General features: G+C 44.4%; 1 long non-coding RNA gene across 3 annotated transcripts; it reads left to right on the top strand.

Moving 5' to 3' along the window:
* Positions 1 to 9,757: 9,757 nt before the first annotated feature.
* LOC127313226 (uncharacterized) lies at positions 9,758 to 13,811 on the top strand. Of its 3 annotated transcripts, XR_011748257.1 has the most exons (3): positions 9,759 to 11,716; positions 11,837 to 11,943; positions 12,069 to 13,811. It is a non-coding gene; the product is annotated as an uncharacterized lncRNA (long non-coding RNA). The 3 variants fall into 3 exon arrangements; XR_011748256.1 differs by having other exon boundaries at positions 9,758 to 11,943; XR_007858842.2 differs by having other exon boundaries at positions 9,758 to 11,971.
* Positions 13,812 to 22,931: the final 9,120 nt, after the last annotated feature.

Raw genomic sequence — 22,931 nt, 5'->3', positions numbered from 1 at the left:
TAACATTTTAACGAAGAAAATTCAACCTTCGCCATGAATACTATGAGTAAAGCCTAAGGACATATTTGTCCATATGCAACAGCGGAGCGTGTCTCTCTCCCACACAATGAATGCTAGGATCCATTTTATTCAAACAAAAACAAAAACAAATCGACGCTCCAAGAAAAGCACATAAGATGTGATGGAATAAAAATATAGTTTCAGGGGAGGAACCTGATAATGTTGTCGATGAAGAAGGGGATGCCTTGGGCATAACCAAGCTTAGACGCTTGAGTCTTCTTAAAATATGCAGGGGTGAACCACCGGGGTATCCCCAAGCTTAGAGCTTTCACTCTCCTTGATCATATTGCATCATTTCCCTCTCTTGATCCTTGAAAACTTCCTCCACACCAAACTCAAAACAACTCATTAGAGGGTTAGTGCACAATAAAAATTTACATGTTCAGAGGTTACATAACCATTCTTAACACTTCTGGACATTGCACAAAGCTACTGGACATTAATGGAACAAAGAAATTCATCCAACATAGCAAAAGAGGCAATGCGAAATAAAAGGCAGAATCTGTCAAAACAGAACAGTTCGTAAAGATGAATTTTAAAGTGGCACCAGACTTGCTCAAATGAAAATGCCCAAATTTAATGAAAGTTGCGTACATATCTGAGGATCACTCACGTAAATTGGCATAATTTTCTGAGTTACCTTCAGAGAATTAGGCCCAGATTCGTGACAGCAAAGAAATCTGTTTCTGCGCAGTAATCCAAATCTAGTATGAACCTTACTATCAACGACTTTACTTGGCACAACAATGCACAAAACTAAGATAAGGAGAGGTTGCTACAGTAGTAAACAACTTCCAAGACTCAAATATAAAATAAAGTACTGTAGTAAAAACATGGGTTGTCTCCCATAAGCGCTTTTCTTTAACGCCTTCGCCTAGGCGTAAAGTGTATATCAAGTGTTATCAAGAGATGAAGCATCGACATCATAATTTGTTCTAATAATAGAATCAAAAGGTAACTTCATTCTCTTTCTAGGGAAGTGTTCCATACCTTTCTTGAGAAGAAATTGATATTTAATATTACCTTCCTTCATATCAATGATAGCTCCAACAGTTCGAAGAAAAGGTCTTCCCAATATAATGGGGCAAGATGCATTGCATTCAATATCCAAGACAACAAAATCAACGGGGACAAGGTTATTGTTAACGGTAATGCGAACATTATCAATCCTCCCCAAAGGTTTCTTTTTAGCATTATCAGTGAGATTAACATCCAAATAACAATTTTTCAATGGTGGCAAGTCAAGCATATCATAAATTTTCTTAGGCATAACAGAAATACTTGCACCAAGATCACATAAAGCATTACAATCAAAGTCATTTACCTTCATCTTAATGATGGGCTCCCAACCATCCTCTAGCTTTCTAGGAATAGAAGCTTCACGTTCTAGTTTCTCTTCTCTAGCTTTTATGAGAGCATTCGTAATATGTTTTGTAAAGGCTAAATTTATAGCACTAGCATTGGGACTTTTAGCAAGCTTTTGTAAGAACTTTATAACTTCAGAGATGTGGCAATCATCAAAGTCTAAACCATTATGATCTACAGCAATGGGATCATCATCCCCAATGTTGGAAAAAATTTCATCAGTTTTATCACAGGCAGTTTCAGCAGTTTTAGCAGTTTCCGGTAGTTTTGCAGGCTTTGCATTAGAAGTAGGAACATTGCCAACACCAATTCTTTCACCATTATTAGTAGGAGGTGCAGCAACATGTGGAGCATTAACATTACTAGTGGTGGTAATAGTCCAAACTTTAGCTACATTATTCTCTTTAGCAAGTTTTTCATTTTCTTCTCTTTCCCACCTAGCATGCAATTCAGCCATTAATCTTATATTCTCATTAATTCTAACTTGGATGGCATTTGCTGTAGTAACAATCTTATTTTCAATATCCTTATTAGGCATAACTTTCAATTTCAAAAGATCAACATCAGAGGCAAGACTATCAACCTTAGAAGCAAGAATATCAATTTTATTGAGCTTTTCCTCAACAGATTTGTTAAAAGCAGTTTGTGTACTAATAAATTCTTTAAGCATAGCTTCAAGACCAGGGGTGTGTTCCTATTATTGTTGTAAGAATTCCCATAAGAATTACCATAACCGTTACCATTATTATAAGGATATGGCCTATAGTTATTACTAGAATTGTTCCGATAAGCATTGTTGTTGAAATTATTATTTTTAATGAAGTTTACATCAACATGTTCTTCTTGAGCAACCAATGAAGCTAACGGAACATTATTAGGATCAACATTAGTCCTATCATTCACAAGCATAGACATGATAGCATCAATCTTATCACTCAAGGAAGAGGTTTCTTCGACAGAATTTACCTTCTTACCATGTGGAGCTCTTTCCGTGTGCCATTCAGAGTAATTAATCATCATATTATCAAGAAACTTTGTTGCTTCACCAAGAGTGATGGACATAAAGGTACCTCCAGTAGCTGAATCCAATAGGTTCCGCGAAGAAAAGTTCAGTCCTGCATAAAAGGTTTGGATGATCATCCAAGTAGTCAGTCCATGGGTTGGGCAATTCTTTACCAAAGATTTCATTCTCTCCCATGCTTGAGCAACATGTTCATTATCTAATTGTTTAAAATTCATTATGCTACTCCTCAAAGATATAATTTTAGCAGGGGGATAATATCTACCAATAAAAGCATCCTTGCATTTAGTCCATGAATCAATACTATTTCTAGGCAGAGATAGCAACCAATCTTTAGCTCTTCCTCTTAATGACAAAGGAAACAATTTCAATTTTATAATATCACCATCTACATCCTTATACTTTTGCATTTCACATAATTCAACAAAATTATTAAGATGGGCAGCAGCATCATCAGAACTAACACCAGAAAATTGCTCTCTCATAACAAGATTCAGTAAAGCAGGTTTAATTTTCAAAGAATTCTGCTGTAGTAGCAGGTGGAGCAATAGGTGTGCATAAGAAATCATTATTATTTGTGGTTGTGAAGTCACACAACTTAGTATTTTCAGGAGTATTCATTTTAGCAGTGGTAAATAAAGCAAACTAGATAAAGTAAATGCAAGTAACTAATTTTTTTGTGTTTTTGATATGGAGAACAAGACAGTAAATAAAGTAAAGCTAGCAACTAATTTTTTGTGTTTTGTTTAAGTGCAGCAAACAAAGTAGTAAATAAAATAAAGCAAGACAAAAACAAAGTAAAGAGATTGGATTGTGGAGACTCCCCTTGCAGCGTGTCTTGATCTCCCCGGCAACGGCGCCAGAAATTTAGCTTGATGACGCGTAAAGCACACGCTCGTTGGGAACCCCAAGTGGAAGGTGTGATGCGTACAGCAGCAAGTTTCTCAAGAAGAAACCAAGGTTTATCGAACCAGTAGGAGTCAAGAAGCACGTCGAAGGTTGATGGCGGCGGGATGTAGTGCGGCGCAACACCAGGGATTCCGGCGCCAACGTGGAACCTGCACAACACAACCAAAGTACTTTGCCCCAACGAAACAGTGAGGTTGTCAATCGCACCGGCTTGCTGTAACAAAGGATTAGATGTATAGTGTGGATGATGATTGTTTGCAGAAAACAGTAGAACAAGTATTGCAGTAGATTGTATTTAATGTAAAAGAATGGACCGGGGTCCACAGTTCACTAGAGGTGTCTCTCCCATAAGATAAATAGCATGTTGGGTGAACAAATTACAGTCGGGCAATTGGCAAATAGAGAGGGCATGACAATGCACATACATGATATGATAAGTATAGTGAATTTTAATTGGGCATTACGACAAAGTACATAGACCGCTATCCAGCATGCATCTATGCCTAAAAAGTCCACCTTCAGGTTATCATCCGAACCCCTTCCGGTATTAAGTTGCAAACAACAGACAATTGCATTAAGTATGGTGCGTAATGTAATCAATAACTACATCCTCGGACATAGCATCAATGTTTTATCCCTAGTGGCAACAGCACATCCACAACCTTAGAACTTTCTCACACCGTCCTGCATTTAATGGAGGCATGAACCCACTATCGAGCATAAATACTCCCTCTTGGAGTTAAGAGCAAAAACTTGGCCAGAGCCTCTACTAATAACGGAGAGCATGCAAGATCATAAACAACACATAGGTAATAGATTGATAATCAACATAACATAGTATTCTCTATCCATCGGATCCCGACAAACACAACATATAGCATTACAGATAGATGATCTTGATCATGTTAGGCAGCTCACAAGATCCAACAATGAAGCACATAAGGAGAAGACGACCATCTAGCTACTGCTATGGACCCATAGTCCAGGGGTGAACTACTCACTCATCACTCCGGAGGTGACCATGGCGGTGAAGAGTCCTCCGGGAGATGATTCCCCTCTCCGGCAGGGTGCCGGAGGCGATCTCCTGAATCCCCCGAGATGGGATTGGCGGCGGCGGCGTCTCAGTAAGGTTTTCCGTATCGTGGCTCTCGGTACTGGGGGTTTCGCGACGGAGGCTTTAAGTAGGCGGAAGGGCAGGTCAAAGGGCGTCACGGGGGCCCCACACAACAGGGCCGCGTGGGCCCTATGCTGGCCGCGCCGCCCTAGTGTGGCGGTGCCCGTGGCCCCACTTCGTCTCCCCTCCGGTCTTTTGGAAGCTTCGTGTAAAAATAGGCCCCTGGGCGTTGATTTCGTCCAATTCTGAGAATATTTCCTTTGTAGGATTTCTGAAACCAAAAACAGCAGAAAACAAAGAATCGGCTCTTCGGCATCTTGTTAATAGGTTAGTGCCGGAAAATGCATAAATATGACATAAAGTATGCATAAAACATGTAGATATCATCAATAATGTGGCATGGAACATAAGAAATTATCGATACGTCGGAGACGTATCATGCACAGCAGTAAGTTTTCCCTCAGAAAGAAACCAAGGTTTATCGAACCAGGAGGAGCCAAGAAGCACGTTGAAGGTTGTTGGTGGCGGAGTGTAGTGCGGCGCAACACCAGGGATTCCGGCGCCAACGTGGAACCTGCACAACACAATGAAAGTACTTTGCCCAACAATATTCATCGGATCCCAACAAACACAACATGTAGCATTACAGATAGATGATCCTGATCATGATAGGCAGCTCACAAGATCTAATATGATAGCACAATGAGGAGAAGACGACCATCTAGCTACTGCTATGGACCCATAGTCCAGGGGTGAACTACTCACACATCGATCCGGAGGCGATCATGGCGATGAAGAGACCTCCGGGAGATGATTCCCCTCTCCGGCAGGGTGCCGGAGGCGATCTCCTGAATCCCCCGAGATGGGATTGGCGACGGCGGCGTCTCTGGAAGGTTTTCCGTATCGTGGCTCTCGGTACTAGGGGTTTCGCGACGAAGACTTTAAGTAGGCGGAAGGGCGGAGTCGGAGGAGTCACGGGGGGCCCACACAGTAGGCCGGCGCGGCCAGGGCTTGGGCCGCGCCGCCCTATTGTGTCGCCACCTCGTGGCCCCACTTCGTTTCCTCTTCGGACTTCTGGAAGCTTCGTGGAAAAATAGGACCCTGGGCGTTGATTTCGTCCAATTCCGAGAATATTTCCTTTGTAGGATTTCTGAAACCAAAAACAGCAGAAACAAAGAATCGGCTCTTCGGCATCTCGTCAATAGGTTAGTGCCGGAAAATGCATAATAATGACATATAATGTGTATAAAACATGTGAGTATCATCATAAAAGTAGCATGGAACATAAGAAATTATAGATACGTTTGAGACGTATCAGTAGCTAGATGGTTGTCTTCTCCTATTGTGCCATCATGTTTAGATCTTGTGAGCTGCCTATCATGATCAAGATCATCTATTTGTAATGCTACATGTTGTGTTTGTTGGGATCCGATGAATATGGAATACTATGTCAAGTTGATTATTGATCTATCATATATGTGTTGTTTATGATCTTGCATGCTCTCCGTTGCTAGTAGAGGCTCTGGCCAAGTTGATACTTGTAACTCCAAGAGGGGGTATTTATGCTAGATAGTGGGTTCATGTCTCCATTGAATCTGGGGGAGTGACAGCAACCCCTAAGGTTGTGGATGTGCTGTTGCCACTAGGGATAAAACATCAATGCTTTGTCTAAGGATATTTGTATTGTTTACATTACGCACAGTACTTAATGCAATTGTCTGTTGCTTGTAACTTAATGCTGGAAGGGGTGCGGATGCTAACCCGAAGGTGGCCTTTTTAGGCATAGATGCATGCTGGATGGCGGTCTATGTTCTTTGTCGTAATGCCCTAAGTAAATCTCATAGTAGTCATCATGATATGTATGTGCATTGTTATGCCCTCTCTATTTGTCAATTGCCCAACTGTAATTTGTTTACCCAACATGTTATTTATCTTATTGGAGAGACACCACTAGTGAACTGTGGACCCCGGTCCATTCTTTTACATCTGAAATACAACCTACTGCAATCATTGTTCTCTTTTGTTTTCTGCAAGCAAACATCATTTTCTACACCATACGTTTAATCCTTTGTTTTCAGCAAGCCGGTGAGATTGACAACCTCACTGTTAAGTTGGGGCAAAGTAGTTTGATTGTGTTGTGCATCAAGCCGGCATTTCAACCCATGGGTTTGTCTGCCCATGGGCACCCGACCCGAATGGGTAGGGTATGGGTCTCGATGTTCGCCCATGGAAACGACCCATGGGCAACCCGATTAGTCGTGGGTCGGGCATGGGTATCAGTCTATGCCCACGGGTTGCCCGATGGGTCACCCGATTAATATTACTAATTAAAACAATTGAATTATTTTGTATGGTACGTGGGCTATGATACACATACATTATACATGTAGACAATATACATCGTTTACACACAAAGCTCTTGTATCCAGACACCAAACATGTGCATATTAGTACTACTTGCAGTCACAAAGCCATGAACGGGAACACACCACTCTTCGTCCTGGCAGCCCAACAATGTGCCGATGTGTTCCAAATATTTGGTTGCGTCAAACTCTCCATTTTTTGTACCCGATAGGGTCGGGTTGCCCGATGGGTTTGGGCATGGGTCTCATTCCTTACCCATCGGTAGGGTCGTGGGTCACAGGTGTGCCCGATAAGGGTGATGGGCATGGGTCTAATTTAGGTTGACCCGACCAAACCCGGCCCATTGCCAGCCTTAGTTGTGCAGGTTCCACGTTGGCACCGGAATCCCTGGTGTTGCGCCGCACCACACTCCTTCACCAACAACCTTCACGTGATCTTCATCTCCTACTGGTTCGATAACCTTGGTTTCTTACTGAGGGAAAACTCGTTGATGTACTCATCATACCTTCCTCTTGGGGTTCCCAACGGACGTGTGCTTTACCGTCACAAGCAATGATGCACCATTGTCAAATATACTGAATAACCCGGAAGCTACGGGTTGTGTCTCCCTTTGGGGAATAGAGCTTTCCCCTCGGGACATTACTTATGAAAAAAGAAAAGCGATAAAGTTGCAGATCTTACCAGATTTCGTCGCAGAATGGACGGAGCTACAAAACACGGGACCTCCTGATTTATTGAGAACCTGGACCATGAACTTCGACGGGTCCAAGAGATTAGAAGGAGCGGGAGCAGGCGTGATATTGGTTTCACCTCAAGGAGACAAGTTAAAGTATGTGCTACGGATGACGTTTTCCAACGCATCTAACAATGAGGCAGAGTATGAAGCGTTGATACATGGGATGAAGATGGCGAAGGCCTGTGGTGCGACCCGATTAAAAATATACGGCGACTCCCAGCTGGTGGCTCAACAAGTGATGAATCAATGCGATGCAGTCAATGATAGCATGATAGCATATAAAGAGTTATACAATGAACTTGAGAAACTTTTCGACGAGTGCGAGGTAAATCATGTTAGTAGGCTCAGTAATGACGAAGCCGACATTTTGGCAAATATCGGGTCGCAGTGTCTAGCAATACCACCCGGAGTATTTTGGGAAGAGATAAATGAAAGATCGACTAAGGCAAGAAAACAGCCAAAGAAGAAAGAAAAGGTCGAGAAAGGTGATGTCTACGGGTGCTTCTATTCTTGTAGACAGTGTTGGGCCTCCAAGAGCAGAGGTTTGTAGAACAGCAGCAAGTTTCCCTTAAGTGGATCACCCAAGGTTTATCGAACTCAGGGAGGAAGAGGTCAAAGATATCCCTCTCATGCAACCCTGCAACCACAAAGCAAGAAGTCTCTTGTGTCCCCAACACACCTAATAGGTGCACTAGTTCGGCGAAGAGATAGTGAAATACAAGTGGTATGAATAAGTATGAGCAGTAGTAACGGCGCCAGAAAAGTGCTTGCTGGCGTGCAGTTGATGGTAGTAATATTGCAGGAAGTAAAGATGCAGTAAAACAGTAAACAAGCAGCGATAGCAGTATTTAGGAACAAGGCCTAGGGATCATACTTTCACTAGTGGACACTCTCAACATTGATCACATAACAGAATAAATAAATAGATGCTAGACTCTACACCCTCTTGTTGGATGATGAACACCACTAACTGTGTAGGATTACACGAACCCTCAATGCCGGAGTTAACAAGCTCCACAATATTCAATGTTCATATTTAAATAACCTTAGAGTGCATAACAGATCAACATAACCAAACCAAGTACTAACATAGCATGCACACTGTCACCTTCACACTACGAAAGGAGGAATAGATCACATCAATACTATCATAGCAATAGTTAACTTCATAATCTACAAGAGATCACAATCATAGCCTACGCCAAGTACTACACGATGCACACACTGTCACCATTACACCGTGCAGGAGGAATAAACTACTTTAATAACATCACTAGAGTAGCACATAGATAAATTGTGATACAAAACACATTGCAATCATAAAGGGATATAAATAAGCACTTCACTATGCCATTCATAACAGTGAATAAGTATTCTATGAAATATAGCCTAAGAGACCCACACGGTGCACACACTGTCACCTTTACACACGTGGGATAAGGAGTCTCCGGAGATCACATAAGTAAAATTCACTTGACTAGCATAATGACATCTAGATTACAAGCATCATCATATGAATCTCAATCATGTAAGGCAGCTCATGAGATTATTGTATTGAAGCACATAGGAGAGAGATGAACCACATAGCTACCGGTCTGACCCCCGAGCCTCGATGGAGAACTACTCCCTCCTCATGGGAGACAGCAGCGGTGATGAAGATGGCGGTGGTGTCGATGGAGAAGCCTTCCGGGGGCACTTCCCCGTCCCGGCGGCGTGCCGGAACAGAGACTCCTGTCCCCCAGATCTTGGCTTCGCGATGGCGGCGGCTCTGGAAGGTTTTCTCTGGTTTCGTCGAACTTATCGTGGTTTTTAGGTCAGGGACCTTTATATAGGCGAAGAGGCGGAGTCGGAGGGTCGACGAGGCGACGACACACTAGGGGGGCACAACCAAGGCCTGGGCCGCGCCACCCTGTCGTCTGGGGCCCACAGGGCCCTCCTCTGGCGGCTCTCGGGTGTTCTGGAAGCTTCGTCCAAAAATAGGATGCTGGGCATTGATTTCGTCCGATTCCGAGAATATTTCCTTACTAGGATTTCTGGAACCAAAAACAGCAGAAAACAGGAATTGGCCCTTCGGCATCTCGTCAATAGGTTAGTTCCGGAAAACGCATAATAATAACATATAATCTCTACTATATTAAATGGCTAGAGGTGGTGTCCCATGGTAGATCGTGTGCTACCCTCCCTCTGGAAACAAATCGCCCGCGTCCCCGTCCCCCACCTTCATCGTCCGGAAAAAAAACCGCAAACAGGAAAATACTAAACCGCTTCCCACGACTCCAGGCTGCCTCCCCAATTCGTCTCGCGACCAACCTCCACGCCGCCTCCGCGCATATCCGTGATGCGGCCCTCTTGTGCGATTCTTCCCTCCACCCCTCGTCGCTCCCCACAATCGAAACCATTCCTCGATCGAGAGAGCCGTGGCGGCGCGGGAGGTGCTAGACTGCTGGAGCACGGGGAAGGGGAGGGAAGGAGGCAGCAGCAGCAGATGCCGGTGCCGGGCAGCCAGAACGGGCGGCCGAGGCCGTCCAAGGCCGAGACCATCCATGGCCTCGTGCGCGCCGGCGACCTCGCGGGCGTCCAGCGGAAGCTGCGGGAGAACCCCGCCCTCCTCAACGACAAGAGACCACGGCATAACCCCAATCCACGGATGACCTGAATTGAATACACAAGAGTCAGACCTAAGAAACGAGATCGAACACATCGGAGACCTGAATTGAATCCACATCGGAGACCTGAATTGAATCCTCGCATGATCTGCTCGTTTTCTGCCAGCATTATAAGCCCGTTTTCTGACTCCATTGGTCGCTAACTTGATCTCTAAAGCAGGTTGCCATAACCTCGAGTCTGGGTGAGATCCGCCGGCCACAGCTGAGGACGCGTGAAGATAGAGGCGATGTGCTGCAGATTGGTGGCCACGTTCTGGAGCCGGAGGGGAACGGACACGCTCAGGCGACCGGGGGAAGAAGGCGGCGTCGGGGATGGGGCTTGCTGGCCCGGCGGCGCGGGCTGCCACTTGAGAGGAAGTCAGGAATTCATGAAGCTCCCCCTCTCCTATGATCCGCACCCGGCGCCCTACCCGTCGTTGTACGAGTTCAACCAGATGCTCTCGGTCCCCTCTGTCCACAGGGCTGGCGCCCCCGGTCCTCTGCTCCGCACCCAGATCGAACGCCACTCGGCCACACAACAAATTGCAGGTTGGTCGGATCTCTCCTACGGTTCAAGTTACAGACCTGTTTTTTTTCTTAGCTTGTGATTCAAATTCATGGATAACTGAAGGTGTTGTTGAGGTGCTGCAGTTGTGTTGTTAAACGTTTGTGAGTAAAACGCTCATAAGAAGACGTATGAATCGAAAACAGAACAGGAATTCGTCATAAATGTCATATGTTTAAGAATTTTTGCCCGACTAAGAATCCTTCCTAGAATGAAAAGAGGACATTGGTGCACTCAACAACAAACTGAGTAACTAGGAAAATAAGGATCTTGATGTCTCGATCCCAAGAACAATGACTGATAAAGTTCTTGATAGCAAGAAGAACATTGTGCAAGGTCCGATGATAAGGTACACTGAAATTAACTTCACCGTACTAACATGAGGATTTTGGACATTAGCAGCCATCAATGAATTTAATGATATTTGCCCAGCTATGAAATTTTTGTAGGAAGTAACATAAAGGGAGGCATACAGGAAGCATTTGCTATGGCGTAGGTAAAGCATATAAGGCTCAACACCTGTATCCCCCGTTTCTCTTTCTTCTTTTCTTGCAGTTGATTGATGGTGATGGCTTTACAGACTCTATATATCTGCTCCATGAATATTTATTGGCATTTCCTTAGTTCTTTGAGGAGCCATATTGTTATTAAGGTCTGAAACACCAATTGTATATTTATGGGCATTTACAAGGTCTTTAAATTCTTGACAGTCTACCAAAATTATATCTGCTTAAGGTGCTGACCGAATAACCTTTCCATCCTGACATTAACCAATAAATTCTTAATCCAACAGCTAAAGACTTGTGCGAAAATCTTTTATCTACTTCTATGGAACTGCAAATTGTTCATCCGGACTGAACCGAATCCAGTGGCAAAGATATACTGCAGAGCAGGTCTAATCAACGGAGACTACTTCCAGTTGATTGAGGAAAATGAGGTGGTCTTTTTCATTTGTCTTTGTTAGTAGTGAATTGAATATAAAGCTACACTTATATAAACTGAAATCCAATTCGTTTGTATTCTAACTTATCTCTACTATATTAAAAAAAATGGCTAGAGGTGGTGGGATGGTTGGTACGTCCGTAGCAATCCCGCCGTGTTATCTCCGGCCATCCAACTGCAGGCCGCGACCTGCAGTGACGTCGAGACCCTCCTCACGGCTGGGTATTCGTTCCATCCAACAGCTGTATAGGTTGCCACAATTGGTCGTTCGACTACAGCTTCATCGCACACTACCTCTCCTCCTCGAACCTTAATTGACTATGCTTTCTGCTCTTCCTCTTTTACAGGTAGTATTGATTCTGGTTCCAGTCAATTGCTTCAGGAGAACCTTGGAGTCGTGTGCGATATATTGGCTTCGGGAGTTCTTTAACTATCAATTTCCGATGGCTGTCAGCCAGATGAGTTCCCTTGTACTTCCAGACCTCATCTCTCTATTCTTAAGTACCCATGTCCTAATGTATGTGTACGCAGGTTTGCTTAGATTATTTATATATACGGATGGTGCCATGATACTGTTAGGTATGGATGTTGTTGTATGCGGCAGGTTACTGAGAGAAGGCCAACTGAGAGTGTGAAATAGATGTTTCCATGTTCATGTTCTTCCGCAGTTCATTTTTCTAACTTTTACATACTTTGCTGATACATTCAGTGAGTGAGATAGACGTGCTATTTATGTGTAAGAATGATGCCATGATTCATTTTGGTTGCTGTATGCGACAGGTTACCGAGAGGAAGCCATTTGTTTGTGCTAAAATACATATTTGGGTTGCAAATTTGTGTTAAAAATACATTATTTTCCATGTTTAGGAAATTTGAGTGAGACTCTTCGGAAATTTGAGCTTGCATTTACCGAGGTGCATCTGAGTAGGAGAATATTGCAATAAATTCACTTGCAGCTATGTCAATGACCTGTACATAACTTGCCTTTTATATCCTAGACGTTATGGTTAGTAGTAATGTAGATTATTTTCTGCTATTAAATAAATGGGATTTTCTGGTTTAGAATTTTCCTTCAGCATTCATTATGGTCACAATATATTCGTTACTTTGGCAACATTCAAGTTTTCAAGTGCAATAATTTTGGCTTAGAATTTCCCTGACATTTATGTGAACTGAATTTTCCTTAAGCAGTTTGTTAGGCAATTAGATGCACTATCAATCAATTGAAAGTGCTCCCTGTACAGAGAGGTCCTTGAATGAGGAGTATCAAAGATCATTTTGGCGCTTTAAGTGTAAGACTTGCTATTGGTTAGCGCAATAGGAAGCTAGCAAAATGGTGATATGTACACTATCAATTCTTAAATTACAAACAGGTGAGTTTGTTTTGGGTCAACAATTGCAATATCATATTCACTAATATTTTTTTACTAATAAAGTGTTGTTTACTGGGCGCTATGCCTGGCTACAGGTTAGGGACATGTCGTTTTTGAATCACTCTTAGTTACCACTGGATTTACCCTTTTTTTTCCTTGGAAGTGTGTTATTATATGATTTCATTATTTCCTTGGCAAATCGCAGCCTCTTATTTGTATCCTTCAGTTCATCTGTTAGAGAGAAACATAATTCAATGGTCTTGCATTTTTTGAGAAGATTAAGTGATGGAAGAGTCGACTGATAGAGAGATAAAGTGAGACGGTACGTACATTGTGTTATTATGCTCAGGATAAAGTCTTCTCAACATATCTTTCTTGTGTTCAATGTTATTGCAGAATGGCCGATCAAGGAGAGCGACAACATATCAGAGAGATAGAGCTGTAGTTAAAGACGATCGACACGGAGTGCCTAATGTTGGTGGAAGACTATACCTAGAGTTGTAGTCAAAGACGATGGACACGGAGTGCCTAATGTTGGTGGAAGACTATACCTTATCATCCCAGGTGTAGCCGTGTGGGCATAAGAGAAATGAGTGACCCAAATGAGAGGAACGAGAGTCGGACAAAGTTTTTTGCCGTATGTGTTGAGACACACGTTTACATGAAATATTATAGTTTGATCAGAATCCAAGTATATCTTTATTTTTTTGGTAGCAATGCATGCGTCACTTGAGATGTGGTCGGAGCTGGCATGTCCATTCTTACATTAACGGTTGCAAAGGCAACAATTATTGTTTGCATAAGGTCCATCTCTCTCTATATCATTGTTTGTTTTAGATTTTGGCCATTTGGAATGGTTTTGACAGAACATGGCACCAATCCATAAGATATATCAATAGACATGGACAAGCGAAAATAATTAGAAAAAACATTGAGAAACTGCGAAAAAGGTAGATATCATTCTCAAAAATAAATTCTTTCATGCACTATATTTATATATGTGGCGAGAAAAGAAATTTAAATGATCGTGGCACATGTCGGGTGCTCAATTATAGCATAACCCATGCTCTGTTATCTCTAGCAGTTAATATTGATTATAGAAAACAATTGAAAATCTGTTTATTCATGGTCAATGCATGTAATGTAACCAAACCTAAAACAAGTATCACTACAAGGATCCTTCGAATAAACTATACCAAGTGCAGACCAAGCAGGAACGTGGATTCACATTATTCTAGGGGGTGGTGCAGGGACTGACTGAACTGCGAGATCGGACAATTATATGTGGATTTGATGGTAGTGTAGCCACTTTTTGAATTTGAGCTAAATATGTTGGAAACATGATTTCATACATGTTTTGGTTAATATTGATGTATCTGAGGTAACTATTAACTAGAATAATGTGAATCCACGAGGTTCCTGCTTGGTCTGCACTTGGCATAGTTTATTCGAAGGATCCTTGTAGTGATACTGGTTTTAGGTTTGGTTACATTACATGCATTGAGCATGAATAAACAGATTTTCAACTGTTTTCTATAATCAATATTAACTGCTAGAGATAACAGAGCATGGGCTACGCTATAATTGAGCACCCGACATGTGGGACGACACAAAAACTTAACGGCCGTGGCAGCGCACGGGTATTCAACTAGTGTGTATAAAACATGTAGATATCATCAATAATGTGGCATGGAACATAAGAAATTATCGATACGTCGGAGACGTATCAAAAGGCTCGGGAGCTTCGGCAGCCCTCGAGGCAGGCGCACCTAGAGATGAGGAAGAGTCGCACGAGGTAATGGTAGTACAAGTACCGTGGATGCAGCCTTATATTGCATATATGTCGAGGCAGCAAATACCCGAAGATCCAGTGGAAGCAAGGCGAGTTATTCAACGATCCAAAGCCTTTACTGTGGTTAAGGGCGAGCTATACAAGAAAAGTATATCGGGAGTCTTGCAGCGATGCGTCACAGCTGAAGGAGGTCGGGTGCTTTTAAAGGATGTGCACGAGGGAGTATGCGGACACCATGCAAGCAGTCGAGTTATTGCGGCCAAGGTTTTCAGAGCATGGTTTTATTGGCTGACAGCCATTGAGGATGCAAAGGACATAGTGCGTACCTGTGATGCGTGTGAAAGGTTTGCCGCAAAACCTCATTCTCCGGCAGCAGAACTGATGCCAATACCTTTGTCGTGGCCCTTTTCCCAGTGGGGTCTTGATATGGTGGGAAAATTGCACAAGGCGTGGCCAGTAGGATACGAGTATATGCTTGTAGCTGTCAATAAGTTCACCAAGTGGGTTGAAGCAAAACCAATAAATTCGCCAGATGCAGCATCAGCGGTCAAATTCATCAAGAGCATCGTTTTCCGGTTTGGAGTTCCTCATAGCATCGTCACAGACAATGGTAGCAATTTCACGTCAAAGGAATTCAAAGCTTACTGTGCAGAAGTAGGTATCAAGCTACATTTTGCGTCGGTTGCGCACCCGCAAACCAATGGTCAAGTCGAGAAAGCAAACGGCGTCATCTGCAACGGCATCAAGAAACGCCTGTTAGGACCATTGGAAAAAGCCCGGCACACCTGGCCAGAGGAGTTACCTAGCGTGCTATGGAGCATACGAACAACACCCAACACTGCAACACAGGAAACCCCATTTTTCCTGGTTCATGGAGCTGAGGCGGTGCTGCCGATAGAAATAGAACACAATTCTCCGAGAGTGGCGGAATTTGACGAAGAAACCTCAAGAAAGGCACTAGAAGATGATATGGACGCGCTCGACGAAGCTCGAGACGAAGTATTGTCAAGAGTCGCCAAATATCAACAAGATATGAAAAATTATCACAGTCGACGATTGCGGCCAAGATCTTTCCAGGTTGGCGACTTAGTTCTTCGGCTCACGCAAGACAGCCATGAAAAACTCGAGTCGCCATGGCTAGGCCCTTACATCGTCACCAAAGTAATCGAGGGAGGAGCATACAGGATAAAGGACAAGAAGACAAGGGTTGCCGAGCCAAATCTCTGGAACATGGCGCAACTTAGGCATTTCTACGCTTAAGTCAAGATATATATATATAAACATACAATGTACTGAAACGCCCGCGAGTTTTCAGACGCACTCTTTTCCTTTCAGGGCACCGAGTGGGGCTGGAAGGTTTTTAATGAGGCGGACTCGCGGTGCTGCAATATAATAAAGATATTGGAGATATACATCTTTTTTCTTCGACAGGCTCGGGGGCTCGTACCCGCAAATACAATATACACTCAATAAAAATTATTTGCCTTTGTTTAAAATACCTCGCAAACACAATAAAAATAAAGACATTAGCCACCGAGACACTCGGGGGCTAGGGAAAGAAAAATACATATCGTTGTCTTACAATATATATACAGCAAGTTATAGGTTCTTTCGACAAAATAAGCTATCTATCGAAGAAATAGATTTAGTCGCGACCTAACAGATCATCAATGTTTATTCTGTCTTCTTCGGCAGAGGCACCCAGAAAATCGGCATAATGGCCATCTGCAAAAAAGTCGGCATCCATTCGAAGAAGGTCACCAATTATTTCTTCAGCCACTGGTGTAACTACCGCATCGATTTTAACGACACCTCTCCGCCGTCGCCTTAGCTTGGTATGGACAGTTTCAACCACTTTGGTCATATCCAGTTTTGAGTGGCAGATCTGAAGCATAATAAGGGCAAATCTGGCACCAGCTACTAGTTGAGTTCTTACAAAACCATGGATTCGGTGCGAGTCCTTAAACTTGGTCATCAGCTCAGGAAGGGTCTTAGGCTGAATATTTCGAGGGAACATGGAGTTGTAGACCATGGACAACGTTTTGGTACAAAATTCAAGGAACTCACGAACTTGACACGCACGATCTTGAAACCTGACGATTTGTCGGGTACGCTCAGGTGTAGCCCAAAAAAGGGAGCCATGGTCCAGTGCCAGATTAACAAGGAAATTTGATCTTGTGTCAACCCGTTGATCTTCGGCAGCGGCGTCCAAAAAGGGACCTATTTGACGACAGCACACCAGTTAGAGACAGGAAACAAGCAAATAGAAAAGGAAGTTTAAGTTTGAGAAGTATACCCGCCATTCTCTCGGGAGGTAGCCTGTGTAGCTTCAGCGACTGCGGCCTCTTTTGAAGCTATAGCTTCCTGCGCTTGCTGTTGCGCAATTTTCTCCCTCTCAGATGATCTTCGAGACTGCTCCATTATTACGAGTGCATGTTTCTTCATCGATTGAAGTTGTTGGCGAAGTTCTTCCAAGTCATGTGCTGGACCCGTACTCGAAGAATCCTCAATGAATTCGTCATCGGCTAACATTTTCTTCGAGTAAGAGGAAGCAGGCAAAGCATCGGAGGGACGAGGAGTTGAAGTATAGTTGTCAAATACCAACTGGAAAGAAAATTTCGACATCAATTATCACGCAAAATAGACTTCCATTGATTTTCAATATATTTACATGGTTCTTACAAGAGGTTGGATCCTAGTGAACCAACCATATGCTGTCACAAGCTACATCTATGGCGACAGGCGTCAAAAGAAAGAAAAAAGAGACAAAAGATAGGCAGGGCGGTCTACTTGACCTCCGGTTTGGCGGAACTGGAGGAAGGCGTTGGCTTGTACCCGAGGAAGGCCAGGATCTTCTTTGAGTGGGGCTTTGCGGCCCTGATCAGAGATGGCTGATACGTCCCAAACGTATCTATAATTTCTTATGTTCCATGCTACTTTTATGATGATACTCACAAGTTTTATACACATTATATGTCATATTTATGCATTTTCCGGCACTAACCTATTGACGAGATGCCGAAGAGCCAGTTGCTGTTTTCTGCTGTTTTTGGTTTCAGAAATCCTAGTAAGGAAATATTCTCGGAATTGGACGAAATCAACGCCCAGGGGCCTATTTTTCCACGAAGCTTCCAGAAGACCGGAGGGGAGACGAAGTGGGGCCACGGGGCGCCGCCACACTAGGGCGGCGCGGCCTAGAGGGGGCCCGCGCGGCCCTAGCGTGTGGGACCCCCGTGACTCTCCCGACTCCGCCCTTCCGCCTACTTAAAGCCTCCGTCGCGAAACCCCCAGTACCGAGAGCCACGATACGGAAAACCTTCCAGAGACGCCGCCGCCGCCAATCCCATCTCGGGGGATTCAGGAGATCGCCTCTGGCACCCTGCCGGAGAGGGAAATCATCTCCCGGAGGTCTCTTCATCGCCATGATCGCCTCCGGATCGATGTGTGAGTAGTTCACCCCTGGACTATGGGTCTATAGCAGTAGCTAGATGGTCGTCTTCTCCTAATTGTGCTATCATGTTCGATCTTGTGAGCTGCCTATCATGATCAAGATCATCTATTTGTAATCCTACATGTTGTGTTTGTTGGGATTCGATGAATATTGAATACTATGTCAAGTTGATTATCAATCTATCATATATGTTATTTATGTTCTTGCATGCTCTCCGTTGCTAGTAGAGGCTCTGGCCAAGTTGATACTTGTGACTCCAAGAGGGAGTATTTATGCTCGATAGTGGGTTCATGCCTCCATTAAATCTGGGACAGTGACAGAAAGTTCTAAGGTTGTGGATGTGCTGTTGCTACTAGGGATAAAACATCGATGCTTTGTCTAAGGATATTTGTGTTGATTACATTACGCACCATACTTAATGCAATTGTCTGTTGTTTACAACTTAATACTGGAGGGGGTTCGGATGATAACCTGAAGGTGGACTTTTTAGGCATAGATGCATGCTGGATGGCGGTCTATGTACTTTGTCGTAATGCCCTGATTAAATCTCATAGTACTCATCATGATATATGTATGTGCATTGTTATGCCTTCTTTATTTGTCAATTGCCCAACTGTAATTTGTTCACCCAACATCTGCTATCTTATGGGAGAGACACCACTAGTGAACTGTGGACCCCGGTCCTATTCTTTACATCTGAAATACAATCTACTGCAATTGTTCTTTACTGTTCTTCGCAAACAAACATCATCATCCACACTATACATCTAATCTTTTGTTTACAGCAAGCCGGTGAGATTGACAACCTCGCTGTTACGTTGGGGCAAAGTTCTGTGATTGTGTTGTGCAGGTTCCACGTTGGCGCCGGAATCCCTGGTGTTGCGCCGCACTACACTCCTCCGCCATCAACCTTCAACGTGCTTCTTGACTCCTACTGGTTCGATTAAACCTTGGTTTCTTACTGAGGGAAACTTGCTACTGTGCGCATCACACCTTCCTCTTGGGGTTCCCAACGGACGTGTCAACTACACGCATCAATGGCCATTTGTCCTGCTTCAGCTTTGTGGCTTCGCCAACTTTTGCCCAGTCAACGTTTTGCTGGCTTTCGGCAACCAGTGCTATAGTGCCTTCCACGCCAATCTTCAAGTTTTCTTGGCGAAGAGCAAGCCCAAGGTCTTGGGGGACAAAACTTTTGGCAAGAACAACAAAGGTGTCGGGTTCCTTTTTCTTCGGAAAGAAATAAGGGAACAAGCGCGAAAACGCAGCCTAGGCGTCAAAGATGCTACGGTGAACCAGGTCCGCATGAATCTCAAGAAGAGACAACGCGTCGAGAAGACGGCCGTCTTCAGGCTTTTCCAGCACAAAATCCTGATTCATTTTCCCTGCTAAAACAAAAGTTCGGGTCCTCAACAAGAAGAAGGGGTGGAAAACCAGTGAAAAGAACGAAGGTAGGATTAGCGAACTTACTGACAAAATGCCGATTCAACGATTCAAGGCGGGAGGCGATGTTTCCTTCACGAGCGACATGCTGAGTGATTTTGTCACTTAGAGCAGTCTCTGCTTCGTGAAGCCTCTTTCGAAGATCTTCAATACAAGAGGCTTCCTTTTCAGCTTTCTCGCGAGCTTCTTCACTCGCCTTGAGTTTGCTGGCAAGGTCTTCAGCCCATTTATCCGCCGCAAGGAGAGTCACTGTTGAAAAGACATAGGACAGAAGTTAAAATTGCACAAGGACAAAAAGGATGTTTTTGAGGAATAGAAAAGATAGATCATCTGACAATATACCTTTCAACCCATCAACAGTGTTGTGGTATCCAATAAATTGGGCGCCAAGGGTAATGAAGGGTTTCATCAGAGGCTGCAGAAAAAGGAAAGGGAAAGAAAGGTTCAGAGAGTGAAAAACTCGACAGATAGAAAAACAAAAATAGTAGACTTACATCGTCCAAAGGTGGAGTCGCTGAACCTCCGGCAAGGTTGAATTCTTCGCCTAGCTCGACCCTCGCTCTTTTCGGCGAAGAGGCTCGGGGGCTAGTGGCGGGAGTCGACCTCTGAAGATCTGGATGAGGAGTCGAGGTTTCTTCCGCCGTGCGGTGTGTCTCCGACAAAGCTAAAGTATGATACATGCTCATAGGAGCAGTCACATTAGCGGCGGCTTCTTCTTCTTCACCGCCGCTGGGCACAAAATAGAATGAAATTATTTGATATAAAATCAGGTTATTTAACACACCATGACTAAAAAAAAGCGACAAGGCAACTTACGAGCTGACAAGAGCAGCTTCATAGGCGTTGAAGGGCTCTGCTTCTTCAACAGGAGAGTTGCTCAGCTTGGAGGTGCCAGAGCCTTCTGCGTCACCCCTTTTCCGTTTCTTCGGGGAAACAGCGGAAGGGATAGACTGCGTGGACTCTGAAGCCTCGGATTCAACTTCTTTTTCAGAGGAAGCCGCGGGTTTATGAGAAAGACTTCGCTCTCAGGATGAGAAGGAACCTGGGTGTCCTCGGTAATGACTGCGCGTTCTTCGACATCTCTATCTTCGGGAAGGGGAGGAAGAGACGACGCAGTCTTGTGGTTCTGAACAAGATAGGAATGTATCGACAGGAAATTGTATTAATTAACAGCAGTCGAAGAAATAGCAGTCAAAGAAGTAAAGAACAAACAAGCAGACGATAAAGATAGATTACCTGGGGAAGCGCATTGGTGCTGCTATATGGTGTCACACGGCAAGATGACGGGACGGTGTCTTTCTTGCTGAGTGAAGAGATTTTTCGGACAAGTTTTTCTAAGTCCTTGACCGATAGATCTGTCGACAGGCGATCCACATCTTTGTCGCCAGCATACATCCAAGAGGGGGTTTTTGCGAGCCTGCAGAGGCTGCACCCTAATCCTAAGGAAATATGCTATAATCTGGATACCCGACAACTCTTGGCCACGAGTATTCTGGAGCTCGTGGATGCGTGTCATCAGCGCCTCTGTCGCCGACTTTTCTTCGTCTGTAGCGTCTGCATCCTAGGAGCGGCGACGGAGGATTTTTTCGTTACCGTTAAAAGGGGGAATGTTGTGTTCCAACGAGTCGGCGCATTCCTCGCGAACATACAACTATCTTTTGCGCCACCCTTGAACTGAGTCAGGGAATTTGACGTCAAAATACTCGACATCAGGACGGATGCAAATAACTGTAGGATAACGTTGCATAGAAAACAAAAAATTTCCTACCGCGAACACGCAATCCAAGCCAAGATGCAATCTAGAAGACGGTAGCAACGAGGGAGTATCGAGTCTCACCCTTGAAGAGATTCCAAAGCCTACAAGAGGAGGCTCTTTTTGCTGCGGTAGACGTTCACTTGCCGCTTGCAAAAGCGCGTAGAAGATCTTGATCACGATCGGTTCCGGCGCCACGAACGGGTAGCACCTCCGTACTCGGTCACACGTTCGGTTGTTGATGAAGACGACGTCCACCTCCCCGTTCCAGCGGGCAGCGGAAGTAGTAGCTCCTCTTGAATCCGACAGCACGACGGCGTGGTGTTGGTGGTGGTGGAGAAATCCGGCGGAGCTTCGCTAAAGCTACACGGGAGTTATGGAGGAGAGGGGGCGGCTAGGGTTTGGGAGGGGGTGGCCGGCCACTTCAAGGGGGGCGGCCAGCTTGTGGTCTTGGGGTGGCTGGCCCCCTCCCTTGGCCCCTCATTATATAGGTGGATCCCCAAGAGTTGGTCTCCAAGTCTTCGAATAAGACCCGAACCAAAAACCTTCCATATGGAGGGGAAACCTAGCCAAGCTAGGACTCCCACTAGAGGTGGGAGTTCCACCTCCCATATGGGGGGGTGGCCGGCCCCCTAAGGGGGAGTCCACTTGGGACTCCTCCCCCACTAAGGGTTGGCCGGCCATGGAGGTGGAGTCCCATGTGGACTCCACCTTCCTTGGTGGTTTCTTCCGGACTTTTCTAGAACCTTCTAGAACCTTCCATAGAACCTTCCGCGACATTTTAATTCATATAAAATGACATCCTATATATGAATCTTATTCTCCGGACCATTCCGGAACTCCTCGTGATGTCCGGGATCTCATCCGGGACTCCGAACAAATATTCGAACTCCATTCCATATTCAAGTACTACCATTTCAACATCCAACTTTAAGTGTGTCACCCTACGGTTCGTGAACTATGCGGACATGGTTGAGTACTCACTCCGACCAATAACCAATAGCGGGATCTGGAGATCCATAATGGCTCCCACATATTCAACGATGACTTTAGTGATCGAATGAACCATTCACATACAATACCAATTCCCTTTGTCACGCGATATTTTACTTGTCCGAGGTTTGATCTTCGGTATCACTCTATACCTTGTTCAACCTCGTCTCCTGACAAGTACTCTTTACTCGTACCGTGGTATGCGGTCTCTTATGAACTCATTCATATGCTTGCAAGACATTAGACGACATTCCACCGAGAGGGCCCAGAGTATATCTATCCGTCATCGGGATGGACAAATCCCACTGTTGATCCATATGCCTCAACTCATACTTTCCGGATACTTAATCCCACCTTTATAGCCACCCATTTACGCAGTGGTGTTTGGTGTAATCAAAGTACCTTTCC

Source organism: Lolium perenne, chromosome 7, assembly GCF_019359855.2.
Source record: "Lolium perenne isolate Kyuss_39 chromosome 7, Kyuss_2.0, whole genome shotgun sequence".
Lineage (NCBI taxonomy): Eukaryota > Viridiplantae > Streptophyta > Magnoliopsida > Poales > Poaceae > Lolium > Lolium perenne.
Note: the sequence above shows the minus strand (reverse complement) of the source record. Positions and strands in the feature narration are given on the sequence as shown.